Raw genomic sequence first — 23,650 nt, 5'->3', positions numbered from 1 at the left:
CGCCAGAATAGGAGGATTGGGAAGTTGCGAGAGTCAATGGACTGGCTAGACTGATCCATGAGGACTTTGGATCCCATGTTCCCGGCCACGCAGAGGCTGGGCAGTATGCACTGCACGGTGGCTGGAGGAAAACCGACATGGTGGGATGCCCCTTCCATAGCAATAAATGGGGCAAAAAAGCAGACTGAGGGGTCGAGGGACAGCTGTAAGGCCCAAGGACCTGGCCATAGCCCGGGACTCCTTAAAGCACTCAAGCGTCGAGTGTGCTTTGTCTCTGAAGAGATGGGTGCCATCAGAGAGAATGTCCATAAGAGAGGATTAGACAGCCCCCAAAAAGCCAGACATCCTCAAACAAGTGTGATGCATTAAGGCCACCGTTGATGCAACCGATCTGCCTAGTGAGTCGGTCGTATTAAGCCCACATCGTATTGTGAACTTAGCTGCATCTCTCCCGTCAAAAACAGCTTGGGAGAGAATGGCTCGGGCTTCCTCCAGGACCTGTGGCAGCACTTGCGCAATTGTGTCCCATAAGGTATTCGTGTAACAGCCCAAAAGGCATGCAGTGTTCACTGACTGCAATGCCAGCCTGGAGGAAGAAAACATCTTCTTCCCAAGCTGATCCAGGCACTTGGATTCCATATCCGGGGGTTTGGAAAGGAATGCACCTGGGGATGTGGAGGCTTGGATAACCAAGCTCTCAGGGGTCCGTTTTTGCGTCAGGAACACTGGGTCACTTGGAGCTGGTCTATGGCGGCAGGCGATTGCCCTGTTCACAGGAGTCCTTGTGCTAGGTTTGGATCAAGTACCCAGCAGGACATCAGTGAGGGCTTCATTAGAGGACAAAAGGGGTTCAGAAGGAGAAGCCCCAGTCAGGAGGTTAGTCCTGACTGCCAATGAAGACAGCTCGAGGCCCAACACCTCAGCCGCTCTCCTTACCACATGGAGTAGGACGCTCCCTGCTCTGTGGCCACGGTAGGGAGAGAAAGCATGCCAGCATCAGGGGAAGTACCCAGACCACTAGCTTCACCCAGGTCTATCCACCAGTCCATGGGATCTCCAAAGGGTGCAGCAACCCCTCCCAATCCTCACCATAACCCAACCCAAGGGAATAAAGGTCAGTATCCAACCTAGGGAGCAAGGCCCCTGCTGAAGTCAGAATCAGCGTCGCACTATGCCAGACCAGCTCCATGTTGACAATGAGGATGGGGTTGAGGTCGATTGTGGGCATGTGCAGCATCAGGAAAGTCGACATCAGAACCGTTGTCTAGTAAGGTCAAGGTGGTACAACCGAGGCCAGTTTGGATCCAGGAACGGATCCATGGGTGCCCTCTGGAGCTGAGGATGAAGCCGCCAGCGTGGAACTCGAGGCATTTCAGTGGAGTAGGACTGCCCAAATATGATGCGCATGGCCTCAGAGAACTTGCCGAGTTGGTCAGGGGTCGCTCTGGCTCTTGGAAACTCAGGGAGGAGCGGAGCGGAGCTGACCAAGACATAGGCTCTGAGGACGAAGGCCTGGAACAACAATGCTCTTTTATCAGTCGCGTCGGCTGACGGACGGGGTGCTTCAATTTCTTCTGGTGCCTCGACTTACCCGATCATCCCGAGGACTTGGAGTGGGATGATGAACAATGGGGGCTTCGCGACCATTGTCGGGAACTTCCTCTCGATCGAGATTGGGAGGGATGCATACCAAAGCTCCGGACCACAAGCAGCTTTAGGGACTGCTCCTCAAAGCTTTTGGATTAATGTTCTAGCTCGCAGAGCATGATTTTGCCAGACATATTGCCTTTGTCAATGCTTGTTTTGAAATAAATTAATGAACTTGGCAGTTACACTTCCCTGGGCTTCTCAATGATGTACAGCAAGCGTAAAGGGCATAGGCAAATCCAATAAGTCCCAAACGGGTGAACTATTGGCATTGCCAATGCTTGTTATCAATTGATTCCCATCCAAGTCGTTTTCCACTTACTCCATTGTCTCCCCATCATTTGTATTGGTTTAGAGAAGAAATTGTACCAACTGAGTAGAGTAGACATGCTTTCAGGAATAATTAACACACCAGTAATGAACTTCCAACTGATCAGTGAAGGAGGCTGAAACAATGGTGTTTTGGGGGGAAAGGATCACACCGGGATTGGTAACACAGCAGCATTGCCTGAGATTTTACCCACCATGATCTAGCCCATGTATATGATGCAATTTGTACAACTAAGCATTTCTAAATAAACGCCTGCTATTTTAGGACAGTATGCACAACTGCCACTTGTCTAACTCGACAGTAGCCTCAATATTATTCTGGGTGCATCAAAATTGCTATGCTTTTTGTTTTTGTTGTGTTGGGTGCACAGACAGAGAAGCTGTCGAGCTACAATGATGCCGTAGAAGTGTTTTATTAATTAGAAATGAATGCTTAATTCAGATATGTTTAAGTGAGTACAACTACACGTCCGTCAAAGGCAAGGTTGCAGTCAGTTTCCATGGACAGGTATTCTGAAAAAATGAGCAGTTGTTATCCTAAATGAACAAGCCTTTTCACAAGCTTGTTTGTGTGCTTTTCCATTTTAGAAAAATAAGCAAGCAAAAGAGAAGCTTTTTTCATGGTCTCTTTGCTGATAAGATGCAAATGCATTAATGTGCCTTCATCAAGAGGATGCTGTGCCCGGGATGCTCTTGTCTCTATAAAAATTTCAAAATCTTTTGCTCGTGGATCTTGCAATGAGCCATTCATTTATTTAAACATGATATTGTATTCATTTGATCTGAAATGCACAGTCATCTCTTCTTGTTTTTTAGTCATATTTTGGTTATTAGTATAAAGCAATGTAGGTGCTCCTAAATGTTTCTTATTTTATATATCATGTGAATTTGAATACTGACTGGTGCTTTTAAATTTATCTTTGTCAACCCAGGCCTATTATGCTATTTCACACAATGTCGATTGTCTGACTTTTCAGCCAGAAACCCTACAAGGCCTGCTGTATTTTGACAATGTGCCAGCCTTTCTCTGACTTTTAAACTGAGCAGACTCTATGCTAGTCTGTTTACTTAAACTTCCTTTGCCCTTTTAACTTGTGCAGACTCTGCGCTAGTCTGTCATTTTATTTTTAGTGAATGTGTTTGCCTCCTTTATTGGAGGAAGACTCTATGTCAGCCCTCTTATTTAACTATACTTTGGTTCTGGCTATTTACTTACTGATTTAAATGTATCTAATTACTTTTGCCTTTCTGCAATTATCTTAATTTTGATTAACCCTTTCTGGTTTTAACTTTGAGTCCAGGTTTCATATTGTTCAACACTGTGTAAATTTCAGGTTTCATAAAACAACCTAAGGGTCAGTCTTACGAAAACTCACCAAGTCTAACAAAGACTTAGACATGCCCCATTCTATCTCAACCCTCTAGTTATTTAATTAGAACATTAACAATGGTATTATGATGGTGTAATAATGTTTTCCTGGCGATGGTGGTCTGTTCTCATTTCAAAGCCATCGGATCTTTCAACTTCTTTGAAAAACACCCATTTCCACTGCCAAATAGCCTCTATCTGCCATGCTGAATAACCTTCAGTACTTAATTTGAAACAAAACTTGCAGGGGGAGGAGGGAACCAGCACTCATTTTTGGAGGCCTGCACATATTTTTCCCATTCGGACCTTCATCCACAGCAAGAGAGACTAAAACATAAAAAGGAGGAAAGAAAGAGGAAAAGAAATACAATAAAATAGTGACAAAGGGAGAAAGCAGGGATAAAAAATAACCTGCAAGATAAAGGGACAGGGAGCGCCTGGTAGTGGATGAAAGAGGCATCTGGTGGAATCAAGTCAATGCTGCCTTGGTACTCAAAAAAACTGCAAATAATCGTAGCACCATCCACAGGCTTCTCAGCAAAAATGTGCACCCCAACACTTATTGTTTTACAAATTAAGCCCTGATGCCCTGTGTTCAAATTACACTGAATGGAATCTAGTGGATTACACAAAAGTGCAGGTGCAGTTTCCCCACAAAGAAGTTCAACCACAAATGTTGGCACTGCACAGGAGTTTGCTCACTGGTCACCACTCAGCTCACTTACATCTATAATGGCAATTTCTAGGAAAGTCTTCCTTAAATCTCAGGTGAGGGGCAGAGAGGAATTCTTGGTACTCAGTGGCCCCAGCTGAGTGTTCATTGTGCTAGATAGGGCCTTCCACACAGACAGGGTCAGCAGCAGGACAGAAAAGCAGCATGAGGGAATTAGGCTCAGATCTGGTACTGAAGAAATGCTCCATAGCAGGGCACATGCAGGTTTCTTCCCCCTAGAGTAACTACTTGCTCTAGACTACAGTTCGAGGACACCAGTGTAGTGCCACCATAAACTAAGGGCTAAAGGTACATTAAGGCTACGCAGACCCTACTCTGCAGCATGGGAGGTCTTGGGGATAAGGGGCCCAGAAAACCGCCAAAAAAGTAATGATGCAGGATAACATCCAGGACAAATAAAATAAATTACAGGGAATGGATCCACTGCACAGACAGCTGAGCATGTTTGTCCTTACAGCCTGCCATTTACTGATTAGAAATGAACTGAGAACCTACTCAACATGGAAGTCGTATTCATCTAGGATAATAATTTTCCTCTAAAGTCTAAAGTTGCATTCTATTAGATTTTCCAATTTACTGGCACAACAGAGGCTTACATTACATGACTCCTGATGCCATTGGTCAGAATGTAAAAATCCTCCTCCCTAGACTCTGATTGATGGGTTAACATCCCAATAACTAGCTGAGCCTTCAACTAGAGGGAGAGCAACAACAAAATAAGAACGCTCTCCCAGTCCCTGAGAGGTTCTGGCCTCCAGATTTTTCATTGGTTCTAACCAAGAGGACAAAGGCAGAGTCTGGGCCACAATGTATACAGATTTCATTTCCCTGACTGAGATCTACCTTTTTGTAAGCACAAAATAAGTAGAAAAGGATTGTTGCCCACTCAGCATGGACTGAAAGTTAAAGCTAAGCATTATTCTAAATTACCTCTGTCTCTGCTCTGTCCCAAAAGAAGCTCACTCAACTCCGTTTAAAAGACAGGATAGATCTGGGATCTGCTCCCTCATCATCTCATTCCTGGCATGACTTGGAGTGGACCACAGGCAAAGTATTATCATCAGTGCCACCTGCCTTCCACTTTAGCCCTTGGGAACAGGTTTACCACCATTCCACATGAGGCAAAGTACACAGTGCTCTTTCTGCAGAGGCAGTTGGTATTGACTCTTATGGTACACTCTTCACAAAGGTTCACGCTAGAGGAGCTATTTTCTATTTTCTAGAGGCCTAAGAAGCAGTTACTTGACCTAAGAGCCCAGGGTCCATGCTGAACAACTGGGTGATTCTAATAGTGACAGGTCAGGTAACACAGGGTACTTTCAACCCAAATCTGGTTCTCACCCCAAGATTAGCAATCTTGGGGCACTTTAGAGATCGGTCCGACGTCCTGGTGATCTATGGTGATCTATGAACTGAGGCCATGGGGACATCGCACGAGGGCCTCAATCTCCTGATTCATAGGTCTCTCTCATGTAGGAGCCCAGAAATCTCAAAGGTTATTCCTTTCATACAACTCCATTCATTCGTCCCTAGGGTAGGGCTGGCAGACCACTCAAGGCAGACACTGAAGGCTCCATCCTCAACACTATGCTAGGTCAGGTAAGTCAGTGGGTCCAGTGTTGTCCACAGTGGAAGATCCAAACTGAAGTCAGCAGGGATTCTCTCTGTGGGCATCTGTCCTCAGCAGGTGGTGCCCCTGGTAACAAGCCAAGACAGCCTCCAACATGGATAACTCCAGGGGGTTTCTGTCTATGAAACACCCCACTGGAAGGCTTCCTTACTCTCTACAACACAAATGTTGCCTCAACCTCTTTTTTAACTCAACCTCTGATGTTTCACTGATGCAGGCCTGGCCAGGCCTGTGACACTCTGGAGATAGCCCTTTAGAACAACAACTCACCTTTGCACTATTGTTCATTCCAAGACAAATTTGAAAATGATGATGAAGGTATATCCATGACAATGGCAGGATAATACTCTTTGGAGGAGTTCATCCTTTATGTAATTATAATAAATGGAGAAGTTCATTAAATAATTACAAAATCTACTATCAACTTTTAATAAAATGTTTCATCTGTCAATTGTCACTTGTTCTCTGTTTGCTCTCTTGTTAGAATCTGGCATTTTTCTTCTCCCTGGTACACTCCATTGCCCTTATTCTCACTCTACAAATCTATATAACTACATACATATGTAATAAAAAACCCTCACAATCCTTAGGCATCAAGACTGGTTAGAAGGTAAACCAGAAAATATTTTCTTACGATTTCTGTTGTGACAAAAGGAACTTTACCTATACTTTGTTTATTGCACATCCTTTCTAAGAACACTCTGGAGCTGTTGCTCTGCAAAAGCCATTTTGGGGCTAGGGTAAAGTTTCTGACCCCAGTCCTAGTTTTGGTATTGAAATATATTTGCCTAGAATGACAGGTAAACACTTGGAACAGATTTGCTCGGTTATTCATGAGTTATCCATGCATGAACAAGTCCAAGTCACTCCTGCTCTCAGAAAATGAACCTGCAAATAAAGTATTTCAACAGTTTACATAATGCAAAGTAGACTCTGACTCACTGAAAAAGCTATTACATTGAATACATAAACAGATTATTAACCATAGACTGGCTTTTGGTAATCCTCTCCTTCGAGATCAAAAGGGCACTTAGCAAAGTTGGCACCTGGTTACTACATATACATTACAGCAGTGGTTCCCAATTTTCTGACTTCTATGGACCCCCACTTTATCATTACTGAAACCAGGGACCCCCAATGATTCATTATTGGAATTCAGGGACCCCCACCAAGTCATTACTGGAAGCCGGGGACCCCGCTGTAAACATTGTTGATGATTTGAAATGAAAAACAATACACAAAAAATACAGAAACAAGCATTCATCAAACACATACACAAATGGTGACACATTTTATTTAATTTGCAAACAAATCTAAATTAAAAAAAAAGAAAGAAAAATAATAGGGAGATTTGAGTTTTTCAAAATTCAATTGAAGCCACACATTGTCCATTCTATATTCTGTTTGCTGCACCTGCATTGCTCCCACGAATCAATCTGAGAATACTAATTTAACTTTTAGCCTCCAATTTCAAATTCCCTGAAATATACAGTACTGTTTTAACATTTTCAATTGTACATTTAGCCACTTTATTTATACACACTTTATTAATCTGTTAATATTATATAATTTTCTAAGCATCCGCGGACCGCATGAGGAGCCTGCCGGACCCCCATGGGTCCCTAGACCACAGGTTGGGAACCACTGCAGTACAGGAACAACTTAAGATCACCATGCTATAGAAATGGAAACCTGCATAATCACTGTTCAATAAAAATGAATATCTCTCATCACTTTGGTTTGACTACAGGAAATTATAATTATTCTTAGTAATTGGTAAGCAAAAAATAATGGGTTATCCTTCTTTAGTCAAAGGCTACGAGGTTGGCATGTGATTTTATTTCATGAACCAGCTACTTCCATCTCATGTATCTTACTGTGTACAACAGTACAACTGGCACTGCTGAAACAAGGGAATGGTTTGTTCCAGAATGTTAGAACCTGAATTGGGGTTCTAGAATGGTGAGGGATGAGGATGGAAGAAGGAAGGGTAGCATCGCTGCTTTTTTTCACATCGTTGTTTAATAAAATACTTGTACTGCAACTGAGAAATAGTTTTGGCTCTACATCTAATCCACAGCTATGCTACAGATTTGGCGATGAGGAGAAAACGTCCTAGAAAGGAACCCACAATCTGTGAGATCGGTAAGATGTTGAAGATTTATTCAGATGAAATATGAGTAAACTGAGGGAATCCTGGAAGTTGATCTTGCTTGAACACCTGACGTTTGACTGCATTTTACTCCAATTTTAAGGTACTGTTGGCTCAGTACGTATTTTGGTGAAACTGAGTTACCCCTCAACGGTGTAGTCCGCAAGCCTGTTGTCTGCATTATCACATGCTGAAGCAACAAGTTTAGTTACAGTATTCTTGAACTATGGTGCTGGGAGACTGTTCGAAAGGAAACAAGGGAGACACGCATGACATGTGGTCAGTCACGTGAATTAAAGTGTCATTCAATAGGGAAGTGTTCATGCACTTGAGGACTTCAAAATGGAATTCTAAGAGGACACTATTGGGACATGCCACTTGACATGTGCCTGAAGCAGTTTTCCAGGACTACCATTGAACATGTATACGAATCGTTTTTGATTAGAAAAAAAAACATAATGATCCAGGTGGATCTGTTAATACCGAAATCCTCCATGCACAATTGTTCTTTACATTTTCTTTGAATAAACAATACAACACTGAACTCCTTAGTAACTCATTAGGGAGACCACTGGTACTAGTGACCACCTGTGCTACCTCCCGCCAGTCAGCCGCAGTGGTAGTTTAAGTGGACAGCCAAGACCCACAACATGAAAATCCCCTCACCCTTTGCCGGAGCCTTTGCACAGTCCGCAATTGTGGTGCACACAGTACATGAGGCTTCAAAGGAGACATTGCAAGGGGTCTTCAAGTTGCAAATTCCCTTTTTCCCCTAAGATCTGGGGCAGAGAAGGACATTGGAGTTAGGCGGTAAACCCATTCACACAGCACTAATTGATAGGGCTTGGCAAGTTCAGATTCCATGTAGCTTGTTTTAAGAAAGCAGTGTACTCACCCTGACCTTATGCTGTAGAGTTAGCCACTCCAGTGCAGCCTCAATCGCCCATGCCCAAAGAAGGCTGAGGCATGACAATTATTGTGGGCTGAGTTGGAGCATAGCAGGGACGCACTGGAGGTTGGAAAATAAAAACCTTTGTCTATTTCAGTCCAAGATAAAATAAGAGGTTAACATGGGGGAAAATATTTCATCACAGATTAGGTTGGGGCTCCACTATTCCACTTCAGAATGGAGCTAAGAGCCTGTCTCTTGAAGGAGCATCTCATTTGTCGCCACTGTGAACACTTAACGTTCATCTTGCCAACTGAGCAAAACATTTCTGTTCACCCCCAACTGCGTACATCCAGATTGTTTACACAGTTGGTGGTGAACAAGTTGGTACTTCTTTGTAGGGCTGCCGTGTTTTTAGCCTTTATCAATTTTTAATTGTGTATACAATACAATCATTTATATGAACTCTATATTTCAAGTTGCCAGATAATTGAATCCTGTTCACAGATTCCCTGGATACAAAACCGTGGGAAGTTTGGTAAATATTTGGTTAAGAATGAACCAAGGTAATATTACTCAAGTACTGTGCCATCAGAACTCCTGTCCTTTTTATTTTGCAAGTAACTAAGTATGCCTGGAGCGCCCTGAGCATACGTTCCTTTTATAAGGGCAACCATAACATGTGACTGAACCAGTACATTTCACATCACAATAAATTGCTCCTCTTTTGTCATTTGATATTTTGTATCTAAAACTTTAGAAACTGTTGCCTTAAAAGAAGAACCCACTCTACACCAAACATAATTGCTACATAACAGATATCTCTGTGTCTCAAACAGGTTCAGAGAGGGCAGAGAGATGATCCCACAGGCTGTATATCATATCTTTGGAGACATGGAGACCATATGGATATGGCACTTGCTGTGGCCCAACATGGATGGCATGGCTCAGAAACGTGGCAGTGGTTGATCTTTCACATTGTTGTGTTGCAATAGGAATCTTGATTGGTTCAAAGAAGCCGAAAGGGTAGTGTTCAGGAGCCAGGATTAACTGGGCAAATTCAAGAAAGTGTGGGGGCCATGAAGCAATCTCTTTGACTGAGAATGCTACAAACAACGTAGTGGTGTCCACTTTGAAGGTAGAGGATAATGCTTGGGTGACCCAACATTCATTGGCGAACAACTGGAACTGTGTAATCACTAATATCACTGTTTCATATATATGGAAGCTTGTTTGATGGCCGAATCCACTGGATTTTTCTGTCTTATATGTTATATGTCAGTATGGGATTGTCAAATGCTACAAAATCAATAAAAAGAAATTTAAGAAACAGAAAATGCAGAGGGTGAAACTTTGAGTAAAAACCAGAAGCAGCAGGTATGGAGGAAGGTAACAAGTACAAAGTGTCTCTAATTTCTACATCACTAAAGGGGAATCAGATTGCAAAATTGGAAGCTGATGTTCTGACCTATTGCTAGAAACATGCCCAGTCAACTTAAACCTTTTAGCAAGTGGAAGGTTTTGGAGCATAATTTGCTTGTGGAGTCAGTGCAGGAACCTTCACAGATTTAGATGGAGCATTAATGGCTATATCTGAATTTGATTAAGCAGACACAATCAAATTTAAAGGGGCCGCAAACTACTTCTAGAAAGTTCTGAGAAGACTGGTTTCAGCCCAACGTCTGTGATGTTTTTAGTGTAACATAGTTGTGGCAAGAGGACCTTGGACAATGTCTCTGTTTTAAGACACTGGACATTTAGTACTTTTTAGTGACATTTATGTAAAAGTGAGATGAAAGGGAAGAGGAAAGGCCTTCAATTCACAATATTCTCATGATCCTCATATATCTGATGAAGCCATGAAGTAGTTTCAACTGCAAAAAGAACAGATGATGGACGGAATGCAGAACAAATCAAACATTCACCCCCAGTCACAGATTTTGGTTTAATCCATCAGTTTTATGCTCACAATACCATTCCAGTTTGAACCCAGCCATATGCAAATCAGTCTTGACCCTGTTCCCCATGGGAACAATTCAGCTAGAACTGCCAGGCCAGGTCCTGCCTGGACCAGAAACAATCATCCTGGGACTGTGTAAGAGGGGTCAGAAAAATGGAGGGACGCACTAGTACTGTTATGGAATTATTTATTAAAGTAAAGTAAGGTAATAATAGTCTCTTAATCAGTTTGTTCTTGGGCTGGTCTTGATTCTTTTTCTTCTCTTTGCCTTCTTTGTGTATCTTCATGTTTTTCTTCTCTTGTTCTTCTTTTCTTTCTCCAGGGTCAACTCAGGAGGAGCATGCATAGAGAATAAGAACACAGGAAGTTGGTAAGTATGTCCTTCTTTTGTTCTCTATTCTTCCTTTTTCTAGTTCCTTCTTCTATTCTTTCTCTATCTCTTCTTTCTGGTGCTGATCTCTCCTTGTTCTCTCTCTCTATCTCTTCTTTCTGGTGCTGATCTCTCCTTGTTCTCTCTCGCTGTCACCCTCTGTCCTTTCCTGCACTTCTTGTTGGCCTTCCTTCTTTCCTCTTCTGTCCTGTTGCAGTTTTCCTGTCTTTTACTGGCTTTCTACTTGGGAGTGTTCTATCTTTTGTTTGTTTTATTTGTTTGTTGTCTTAATTCAAAAGTAAATTGGTGCTTTGAAAATAAAGACTTATGTGAGCCCCTGTTTTCCGTTGTTTCTGTTCTGTTTGCTAGAAGCTCTCATTCAAACGTATGCTTTAATGCCCACAGATTTTACCATCCGGTATGATCATGGAGAAACAAACAAAACAAAAATGTGAAAAATAAAAATTAATGTCACTTAGACCGTGCTCCGGTCCTTAGTTATATGCGCTATTTTCCTAGTGAAGAACTAAGGAGAAAACAAACGAATGCAAAAAAAATTCCCCCACCAAAAATCAACCTGTTCTTCTCTCTCTTGCCTCCCTCCCATCCTGTACCTGGTTAGGCCACGCTCTCCAGAGCGTGGCCGGCTTCAACGCATTGCTGACTCCTGGGTTCCCCTTCTGAAGTTCGGCAGTCGGCTGAGGTCGTCTCTGTCGGCGTTGCGGTCGTTGGTCTCCGGCAAGATCTCCGTTCCCGTGGTTACGCCGCCTCCTGTTTGCTTCGGGCGATTTAAAGGCCCCGCCGATCCTAACCTGTCCGCGTCTCCTTGAAGCCAGGATAATACTACAGGGTCGGCTAAGTTGACACTGGAAGTCCCCCCCGGGGCTGGCAAGATCCCAGGACGTACCCCCTGGGCACCTACGGGCGTCATCCACTGAGGACGCCCTGTCACAGACTGGTTTTGGGGTATCTTCAGCCAAGTTAGCTTGAATCTGGTGGCATTGTGAGATGGGACCTCCATATAGTGACCCTCTTTGTGTAGAAGGTAATACCAAAAGTTGTTGGAAGTTGCAAGAATGTCTGTGTACACAGTGGTCTATATTGAGTTGATTTGTTGTCACACATGAGGTCTTTAGGAGACTGCCCCAAATATGTGATGGTGAACTTGATGCTGTGCTTCAAAAAAGACTGATGCAGACAAGAATGGTAGTGATAAGGTTGCTTGCTGAGTATACTTACCGTTTCTAATGACTACAAATGTAGGTGTCAAATGCAGGTTTTTTGTTCAGAGGGGTATGAAATTCAAAAAGTCAAAAATGTTGAAAAATGTTCTATGTTCTAAATCAGAAAGGGACTTTGTCACTCTTTTGGAAAAAATGGCATTTCTTTTAAGTCCCAATGCAGAAAGGGACAGGGTTGCCACTGAAATGTTAGCTGCTGCCATGAAACCAAAGGCTGGATACTTGAAGCAGGTTGGTCCCACTGGAGCTTTGGAGATTTCTCACTGACAATTTTCAACGTCTCAAAGCAGAATGGGACTTAGTCATGTTTTTAGAGGTGGTAGGACACTTAGCACAATATGGAGCTGAAATTTAATATGATGCCAAGGACTGCTGGTCAGACTTTTTGCCACAGATTCCCCAAAATCCTGGAGCTCTCAAGGAAGCATTTTCAAAAGTTTATAAACTTTTTTCTGGTGTTCAATCAACCACAGGAGTACACTTCTAAGGACCTCATGGGAGGACACATAGAGACTCTCAGGGTGTCAGGCAGAGGCCAACAGCAGGGTCAACTTCAGGTGCAGTTCCAGTTGCTACTGTAAGCTGGGAATTGAGAACTTCGGAAAAAAGGCATCTTGTAGCTTGTTGTGTCCCCAAAGATACACAGGTCAGCCAACTAACCCTTGGAGTCCATTTCTATGTCCTGGTACGAGAAGGAGCAGGTCCAGTCCTTCTGGGCGCATCGCAGGACATGGACGGACGTTCATTCCTCTTCTGATCTTCTGAATGCCTTTAAAGTGCTGTAAGTATGGTGGGTAGGGATTTCACCATTATACCTGGGTCAAACTCCTGGGTGGAGGTGACCCCTGGGCACTCCCTAACAAATGGGCTAAAGGTTCCAGGAGACAACCCTACCCACCTTTTCAGCAGTCCCTTTTTGTCCTACTGCAAACAATCCCATAGTGCCCCACTCTCTCAAAAACCAAGATGGTGCAACCCTTCTTGACTTGTGCAGAGCCTGTGTGTCCATGATGTGTGACCAGGGTAATGACCAGACACCTCTTCTGTGGACAATCAAACGAGTTCTGGGGTAGTTTTTCTCCCACTGGATTTGGTGCCAGCCTACCTATGGGAGCAAAGGCGGGCGTTTCCAAAAGTGTAGCTAACATTTGCTTGTGACACCCTTGAAGTTAATTAAGTTCTAGGAGAAGAAAACGTGTCTCCAAGCCCTCTCCCGGGCTTAAAGAGCTGAAGAGCTGCAGCACTATTTTACTACCTTATGCAGTGGTAAATACATGTATGCCACTATACCTTTAAAGGAATATGCTGCTTTTGACCGTATACAACAGAATAACACAATAACATAGCACAAAGCAAACTACCAACAAAACTAAAACAGCTGGGCACAACAAAACAGTAAAAACAAAACACAGCATAATAGACATCGTACACCACAACAATACCAACAATACAATGCTACAATGGAGCACAAAACCACAACCACACAAAGAACAACACACCACATCATCACCACAATACTATCCTACAGAACAAGTATGCATAAACATTCTCATTGAATATAACTACCTGCACAAATCTGCTTTCATAATATAGTGGTTAAATATGTTTACACGAGCTACTGCCTTAATTTCTTCAAAGGATGCATTAGCACCATTCAAAATTGTTTTGTGATCTGGCTGTACATCTTCCAATAATAGGAGACTTTACCCATGTAAGGGGAAATGTGTAATGTAGTAAAAAGGTGAAATTTGTGTTTTAGGAGTGACTTCAATCAATATCTGGTAAAAGAGCTTGATGGAGCTAAGACACGTCATTGTTCCCTCTTTACTTTGCAAATGTGTACATAACAGGGTATACATTATTTGGAAAGTAGCAATGCCTAGGATGGTTCAGGAGCTACAGGCCATTGTTGTGTGGATTCTGGACAATTCATTTGTATTGGTACATCTCAGAGCTATATGTATACATTCCAGATTCCTTTGTAAGTATTTCAACAATATATAGTATTAAGAAAATAGAAATGTGAAAACTGTTTCCTAAAAAAATCCCTAATTAAAAACAAAAAATCTGGAACCCAGAAGATTTTTCTTCTGGTCTGAGAAAGAAACATCACACTAATGCAGAATGCCTTAATTTTCCCTATCGACGGATGTTAAGGAAAAAATCTAGGCAACACAGATGAAGTATGCAGAGGACACAATCCTTATAAACTGTAGGAAAAATTATTTTGTGTGTGTTAGAAACCGTGGTCTCTAGTTGGCAGAGGTATGCACCCTGTCCAAGTAGGGACCACAGTTCTAATCAGGGCAGGTCACAACACAAACTAAGTTATCCTGTGCTCACCCTCGGGTGGCTTGGTACAGAGCAGGCAGGCCTAACTTAGAAGGCAATGTGTAAAGTATTTGTGCAGTATTCATACAGCGACATAGTGAAACACTACTCCACACCAAGTTAGAAAAATAGAAGTCATTTATCTGAAGAACTCAGGACCAAAACTAAACAGATCCACTAAGCAGACAACAAGATAACCATTGGAAAATGTATCCCTTCAACTCTTTGCAAATTGGTGCACTCCTTTTAGGAGTGTTACATTAAAAGTCAGAGTACGGGCCCAGAAAATAGAAATGGGGGCCGGGAAGAGGGCTGGTGACAGAGCATGCGGGCCTCGAGTAAATCAGTACCTGCAAGGGAAGTTGGGATGTATTTGGCACTCGGTTCCGGACACGATCTGTGAGCAAAAAATACTCCTCCTGAGATGCTCGCCACAGTCCACCAGGCAGGCCCCAACTGCAGACTGGTTCAAAAGGTGAGGGCAGCACCATGCTCATGAGAGGGGGCTTACGGGTCAGTAGACCCCACAGCATGGGGCAGCAGAGAGGCTCTGCGCTCACTGGCCATAATCCTTGACCAAGTTTCATCTGGTCAGAGCAGCGCTGGGGCTGATGAAGTGCTGTTCATGAGGCCTTTGATGTCTCTGAGAAATAGGGGGAAAACGAGGCAAGCCAGCAAGCCCTTGGAGATCACTTCTGGTAACAAAAAGGCAGTCATTCTTGGAGGGTCAGAGAGCAGCAGGGCAACAAAAGGCACAGCAGTCTTTTCGGGCAAGCAGTCCAGTTGAGTCCTTTGGGAAGCCCAGCAGTTCTTCAGAACGGATCTTAGTTTCTGGTATAGTAGTGTCTTATTAGAGGGAACCAGAGCCCCAGTACTTATACCCAAATGTGACTTTGAAGTAAGGGAAACTTCAAAGAGTGGTTTTGAAGAGCACCAGCCCAGTCCTGTCTACTAGGAGATCTGTTGGAGGTTATCAGTCCTTTGTGTGGGGTTAGGCCACTACCCTTTGAAGTGCAAGCGAGAGCCCCTCCACCCTTCCTGCCCAGTAAGGCCCATGAATATGCAGATCAATGCCCTGTGTTTATGGCTGTCTGGATGGAATGCACAGGGGGAACTGTCACCCAGCATTGACCAGATGTGGATTGGGGACAGGCTGTAAGGCACAGAGCAAGAGCAGAGAAATGCCTACTTTCTAAAAGTGGCATTTCTAAAACAGTAATGTTAAATCCAACTTTACAGTAAGCAGGATTTCCCACTACCATTCCAAACATACCAAACCTGACAACGCCACTCCTTTGAGATCAGAACTTACCACTTAAAGTATTTAAGGGAATTGCCAATGATGGCCTATAAAAGAAGCAGGCTTCACAATTGTGAAAAAAGACTCTGGGAGTTTTTCACCACCAGGAAATGTAAAACTTACAAATACATGTCCTGCCTTTTACTTACAAAGCACCCTGCACTCTGGGCTACCTAAGGGCTCACTTATATGTAATAAAAGTGAGTTTAAGACTTGGCAAGTAGTTTTAAATGCTAAGTAGAAATGGCAGTGAAACTGCACACAGGCTCTGCAATGGCAGGCCTGAGGCGTGGTTAAGGGGCTACTTATGTGGGTGGCAAAATCAGTGCTGCAGACCCACTGGTAGCATTTAATTTACAGGCCCTGCGCATAAATAGTACACTTTATGAGGGACTTATAGGTAAATTAAAAATGACAATTGGGTAGCAGCCTATGTTACCATGTTTAGGGGAGTGAGCACAACAGCGGCTGCTGCCACAAATCACAAGGGGATGGCCTAGGGATCAAAAACAATTTAAAGTACCTTTTGCCATCACCATTGCGGACGCCTCCTGCTGCCTCACTCCTTTCTCCTCAATATGGTGTCCCAGCATTCACTGGGACACCAACACAGACTCCCCAGCAAATCTGGAGCAGCTTTCATGCTAAAGCTAGCATGAAAGCAGTGTCAGGATTGGTCTGATCGGCTTTCACTGCCACTCAGACACATCCCTGGGGGCCAGAGACGGCCGGCCAAACACACATGCGCCCATAGGTGCACACTCTCCTCCTCCTCCCTCCCACCTCCCTTGGCCCAGCCTGCTCCTCCCTTCACATGTTCCTGGCTGAGCATGCAGCTGAAAGATAAAATGATAATGAAATATAGTTTTATCATTCAGCTCCTGGCTTAGCCAGAGAGGCAATGCTCCTTTGCCATTGCAAAGGAGCCGCCTATGGAGCACAAGCACTTTAGCACTTGTTAACAGTCGTAAAGTGCAGAGAGTCCTAAAACCAGCAAAAATTAGATCAGAAAAATGGAGGTAGAAATTCAAAAGTTGGGGGAACACTATCCTAAGGCTGTCAGGTTTAACAGTGTGTGTAGTTGTGACGAATTTCACAATAGTCAGGCGTTTAAGAAGCTGATTCGTGCTTAAACAGCCATAAATGCATGACCATTAAGTTTAATAAATGTGTACCCGTGCTCCCCAAAAGCCATAGAGTTTTACAATTGCAACGCACTGGCTCTCACAGCAGCTGAATCGGCACTCACACTAACCAACTGGCACTCACAGCTGTCAGTCTCATAGTGACACTTACAACTGCCACTCCCCGCTGTGGGCCTTGTCCAGTGCTCCAGTTCGACGACTTTCTAAATAGCAACATATTCATCAAACTTGCATAATTTAAGACAATATTATATAGGCAAATCTCTTATCTATTGAAGGTCCTGTGTCTCTCCGCTCAACAGCTCCAGACCACTTATCATGTAAATTCCCAGTTAGCCTTCTCTGTGACGAACACAGGGCTGGCATGTGTGAGGAGAGACAACAGACTTAGATATTAGGAGATAAAACTTAACATGACACAAGGACAATGGCATGCCGATAATAGGTGACGGAAAGTATAAACGGCAACTCTACCACGATACAAAACAACCAGCAGAGAGCTCAGAACAGAGAATGACAGCGGAATAAATTGCCCATGCCTATAAAATACACACATTTGTGATAAAAGGCAAAATTCCACTCAAAGGGCAACAGGGAAACAAAGTACCAAAGCTAGCATATAAAGATATCGTGAGTAGAAAGGATATGTGTACTAGCATTAACAGGCACAATCTTGGGGCATGGAAAAGAAAGATAGAAGGTTTCTTTGTTATAAATGATTTGAGGTGAGTATAGTGAAATGATAAAAAAACAAAGGCAAAACACGAGGAAAGGGATCTAAATCACCTTTCGTAAATTAGACTAAATGATAAAGTAAATTCTTGGTAGATAAATGAATAATGCACATTTTTAAGTATTACAAATAACCAGGGAAGTTACATAAACAATTATATCATAAGTTACTAAAAATCAGAAAGGCCAACAGTATAATAACATAATACAAAACAACCACTTTAAATATGGATGGTTGCGCAGAAATGAAAATGTCACTTACCCAGTGTACATCTGTTCGTGGCATCAGTCGCAGTAGATTCGCATGTTCTGCAATAGCTCGCCATCTGGTGTTGGGCCGGAGTGTTACAAGTTGTTTTTCTTCGAAGAAGTCTTTCGAGTCACGGGACCGAGTGACTCCTCCTTTTGTCTCCATTGCGCATGGGCGTCGACTCCATCCTCGATTGTTTTTCCCCGCAGAGGGTGAGGTAGGAGTTGAATTGTAGTAATAGTGCCCATGCAATGGAGTGACTAAGTATGCACTTATTTAAGGTTGAGATGATACATATATAAATAATTGAAGGTAACTTCCAAACTGCTACAGGCTCCCGGGGAGGCGGGTGGGCACATGCGAATCTACTGCGACTGATGCCACGAACAGATGTACACTGGGTAAGTGACATTTTCAGTTCGATGGCATCTGTCGCTGTAGATACGCATGTTCTGCAATAGACTAGTAAGCAGTTATTTCCCCAAAAGCGGTGGATCAGCCTGTAGGAGTGGAAGTAGTCTGAAATAATGTCCTTAATACAGCTTGACCTACTGTGGCTTGTTGTGCGGATAACACGTCTACACAGTAGTGCTTGGTGAATGTGTGAGGCGTAGACCATGTGGCTGCCTTACATATTTCTTGCATTGGGATGTTTCCTAGAAAGGCCATGGTAGCACCTTTCTTTCTGGTTGAGTGTGCCCTTGGTGTAATGGGCAGCTGTCGTTTAGCTTTAAGGTAGCAGATTTGGATGCATTTAACTATCCATCTGGCTATACCTTGTTTTGAAATTGGGTTTCCTGCATGAGGTTTTTGAAATGCAATAAAGAGTTGTTTAGTCTTTCTGATGTTCTTTGTTCTGTCAATGTAATACATTAATGCTCTTTTGACATCTAATGTATGTAGTGCCCTTTCAGCTACGGTATCTGGCTGTGGAAAGAACACCGGAAGTTCCACTGTTTGATTTAGATGGAACGGTGAAATAACCTTTGGCAAAAATTTAGGATTGGTCCTTAGGACGACTTTATTTTTGTGTAGTTGTATAAAAGGTTCCTGTATAGTAAACGCCTGAATCTCGCTTACTCTTCTCAGGGAAGTAATGGCGATGAGAAATGCCACCTTCCAGGTTAGGAACTGTATGTCGCAGGAGTGCATGGGTTCAAAAGGTGGACCCATAAGTCTAGTTAGGACAACATTTAGGTTCCATGAAGGAACAGGTAGTGTTCTTGGTGGTATAATTCTCCTAAGGCCCTCCATGAATGCTTTAATGACTGGTATTTTATATAGGGAAGTTGAATAGGTAGTCTGCAGGTATGCAGATATTGCTGCAAGGTGAATCTTAATGGAAGAGAAAGCTAGGTTAGATTTTTGTAAGTGAAGCAAGTAACCCACTACATGTTCTGGAGTTGTGTGTAATGGTTGTATTTGATTAATATGGCAGTAGCAAACAAACCTCTTCCATTTACTTGCATAGCAGTGCCTGGTGGATGGCCTTCTTGCTTGTTTTATGACTTCCATACATTCTTGGGTAAGTTGTAAGTGCCCGAATTCTAGGATTTCAGGAGCCAGATTGCTAGATTCAGCGATGCTGGATCTGGGTGTCTGATCTTTTGGTTGTGCTGTGTCAACAGATCTGGCCTGTTGGGCAATTTGATGCAGGGTACCACTGATAGGTCTAGCAGCGTTGTGTACCAGGGTTGCCTTGCCCAAGTTGGTGCTATCAATATGAGTTTGAGTTTGCTTTGACTGAGTTTGTTTACCAGGTAAGGAAGGAGAGGGAGAGGAGGAAAAGCGTAAGCAAATATCCCTGACCAGTTCATCCATAGGGCATTGCCTTGGGATTGTTTGTGTGGGTATCTGGATGCGAAGTTTTGGCATTTTGCGTTCTCCCTTGTCGCAAACAAGTCTATCTGAGGTGTTCCCCAGAGTTTGAAATAAGTGTTCAGTATTTGGGGGTGAATTTCCCATTCGTGGACCTGTTGGTGATCTCGAGAGAGATTGTCTGCGAGTTGATTTTGTATCCCTGGTATAAACTGTGCAATTAGGCGAATTTGGTTGTGAATTGCCCAATGCCAAATTTTTTGTGCTAACATGCTTAACTGCGTGGAGTGCGTCCCTCCCTGCTTGTTTAGATAATACATTGTTGTCATGTTGTCTGTTTTGACGAGAATGTATTTGTGAACTATTATTGGTTGGAAAGCTTTTAGTGCTTGAAAAACTGCAAGAAGTTCTAGGTGATTGATATGCAGTTTTGTTTGATGTACGTTCCATTGTCCTTGTATGCTGTGTTGATCGAGGTGTGCTCCCCACCCTGTCATGGAAGCATCTGTTGTTATTACGTATTGTGGCACTGGGTCTTGAAAAGGCCGCCCCTTGTTTAAATTTATGTTGTTCCACCACAGAAGCGAGAGGTAAGTTTGGCGGTCTATTAACACCAGATCTAGAAGGTGACCCTGTGCTTGAGACCACTGTGATGCTAGGCATTGTTGTAAGGGCCTCATGTGCAGTCTTGCGTTTGGGACAATGGCTATGCATGATGACATCATGCCTAGGAGTTGTAATACCATCTTTGCTTGTATCTTTTGTGTTGGATACATGCGTTGTATGATGGTGTTGAAATTTTGAATTCTTTGTGGACTTGGAGTGGCTACTCCTTTTGATGTGTCTATTATGGCTCCCAGGTATTGTTGTACCTTGCGTGGCCGAATCTTGGATTTTGTGAAATTGACGGTGAACCCTAGTTTGAAGAGGGTTTGTATGATATGATTTGTGTGATTTGAGCACTCTATTAACGAATGGGCCTTGATTAGCCAGTCGTCTAGATATGGGAACACATGTATTTGCTGCCTTCTGATGTGTGCAGCGACTACCGCTAGACATTTGGTAAAGACTCTTGGTGCGGTTGTTAATCCGAAAGGCAGTACCTTGAATTGGTAATGTATTCCTTTGAATACAAACCTTAGGTATTTCCTGTGCGATGGGTGAATTGGTATATGGAAATAAGCATCCTTGAGGTCTAAAGTTGCCATGTAGTCGTGCAGCTTTAGCAATGGCAATACTTCTTGTAGTGTGACCATGTGGAAGTGGTCTGATTTGATGAAAGTGTTGACTACTCTGAGGTCTAGGATTGGTCTCAGTGTTTTGTCCTTCTTTGGTATCAGAAAGTACAGTGAGTAAACTCCTGTGTTTATTTGTGTGTTTGGCACTAATTCGATTGCATTCTTTTGCAATAGTGCCTGCACTTCTATCTCTAGGAGATTGGAATGGTGTGTTGTTAAATTTTGTGCTTTTGGTGGTATGTTTGGAGGGAACTGTAGAAATTCTATGCAGTAACCATGTTGGATAATTGCTAGAACCCAAGTGTCTGTAGTGATTTTCTCCCATGCTCTGTAATAATGACCTATTCGTCCCCCCACTGGTGTTGTGTGGAGGGGGTGAGTGACATGTGAGTCACTGTTTAGTAGTAGGGGTTTTGGGGCTTTGGAATCTTCCTCTATTTCTAGGGAATTGCCCTCCTCTATATTGTCCCCGAAAACCTCCTCTATACTGTCCTTGGTAACTGGACGGTGTGGCTTGTGAGGTGCTGGCTTGTGTGCTTTGACCCCGAAACCCCCCTCGAAAGGGCGTTTTACGGAATGAGCTGTAATTCCCTCTGCTCTGCGGGGAGTAGAGTGCGCCCATGGCTTTGGCAGTGTCCGTATCTTTTTTGAGTTTCTCAATCGCTGTGTCCACTTCTGGACCGAACAGTTCTTTTTCATTAAAAGGCATATTGAGAACTGCTTGTTGAATCTCTGGTTTAAATCCAGACGTTCGGAGCCATGCATGCCTTCTGATAGTTACAGATGTATTAATTGTCCGTGCAGCTGTATCTGCAGCGTCCATGGAGGAGCGGATCTGGTTGTTGGAGATGGCCTGTCCCTCCTCAACCACTTGTTTTGCCCTATTTTGGAAGTCTTTGGGCAGATGTTCAATGAGATGTTGCATCTCGTCCCAGTGGGCTCTGTCATAGCGCGCAAGTAGTGCCTGGGAGTTCGCGATGCGCCACTGGTTTGCAGCTTGTGCTGCGACTCTTTTACCAGCTGCATCAAACTTGCGGCTTTCTTTATCTGGGGGTGGTGCATCTCCAGATGTGTGAGAGTTGGCCCTTTTCCTAGCTGCTCCTACAACAACAGAGTCTGGTGGCAGCTGTGTTGTGATGAAAGCCGGGTCTGTAGGAGGCGGCTTATACTTTTTTTCCACCCTTGGTGTGATTGCCCTACTTTTGACCGGGTCCTTAAATATGTCTTTTGCGTGCCGGAGCATACCAGGGAGCATAGGCAGGCTTTGGTAGGAGCTGTGGGTGGAGGAGAGTGTGTTGAACAGGAAATCATCCTCGACCTGTTCTGAGTGGAGGCTTACGTTGTGAAATTGTGCTGCTCTAGCCACCACCTGAGAGTACGCGGTGCTGTCTTCTGGTGGAGATGGTTTTGTAGGGTATGCCTCTGGGCTGTTATCTGACACTGGGGCGTCGTATAGGTCCCATGCGTCCTGGTCTTGGTCACCCTGGCTCATGGTGGTGTGAGCTGGGGAGTGTGATGGCGTTTGTGCTGGTGAAACGTTAATCACGGGCGGAGGAGAGGGTGGTGGTGTAACTCTTTTCACCACTTTTGGTTGTGGTGCTTGTTCCGTCTGGAACTCCAACCTTCTCTTTCTCCTAATGGGGGGAAGGGTGCTTATTTTTCCTGTCCCCTGCTGAATGAAGATACGCTTTTGCGTATGGTCCGCATCAGTTGCTTGTAGCTCTTCCTCAAACCTATGCTTCTGCATTTGGGAGGTGCTCTTCTGTATAAGAGCCTGAAGCTGGGTCGCTTGCAGTTTGTTTCGGCGTCGAAACTGTGTCTGCGTGTTTTTTCGGCTCTGAGGTGACTTTTTTCCTTTTCGGGGCCGAAACCTCTCGGCGTCGATCTGTTTCGGTGCCGCTGTCTCGGCGTCGAGCCGTGTCCACACCGGCATCTCGGTGTCGAGGCTTGTCTCCAGCACTTTCTCGGTCCCGAGAAGGCTGCGTGCCGGTGTCTCGACCGGAGTCGGACGATCTCGGCACTGTTTGGGCCTTTTTCGGTGCCGACGGTCGGTCACCGATTTTATGGGTTGAGCCATGGCCTGGTGGCAGTGGCGTCCCCTGGGCCTTGTAAATGTTTCTTTGTGTGGTTTTCGACGTCTTACTCACGGTTTGTGTATCGTCGAATCCTTCGGAGTCTGAGTCTTGGATCGAGAAGGTACCTTCTTCTTCCTGTTCCTCGAACTCCCGTCGGGCTGTCGGTGCGGACGCCATTTGAAGTCTTCTGGCTCGACGGTCTCGGAGTGTTTTTCGGGACCGGAACGCACGACAGGCCTCGCAGGTGTCTTCGCTGTGCTCAGGTGACAGGCACAGGTTGCAGACCAAGTGTTGGTCTGTGTAGGGGTATTTATTGTGGCATTTGGGGCAGAAACGGAACGGGGTCCGTTCCATCGGCGTTCTTCAGCACGCGGTCGGGCCGACCAGGCCCCGACGGAGGATCGAAAAATTACCCCGAAGGGCACCGGAGCTCTTCGATC

At 44.0% G+C, this 23,650-nt stretch overlaps 1 protein-coding gene across 2 annotated transcripts in view; it reads right to left on the bottom strand.

Moving 5' to 3' along the window:
• TTC7A (tetratricopeptide repeat domain 7A) overlaps window positions 1-23,650 on the bottom strand; it is a 1,654,710-nt gene that overhangs the window by 652,407 nt on the left and 978,653 nt on the right. The window lies entirely within an intron of this gene.

This window comes from Pleurodeles waltl, chromosome 5 (assembly GCF_031143425.1).
Source record: "Pleurodeles waltl isolate 20211129_DDA chromosome 5, aPleWal1.hap1.20221129, whole genome shotgun sequence".
Taxonomy (NCBI): Eukaryota; Metazoa; Chordata; class Amphibia; order Caudata; family Salamandridae; genus Pleurodeles; species Pleurodeles waltl.
This window is presented reverse-complemented; position numbering and strand designations above follow the sequence as displayed.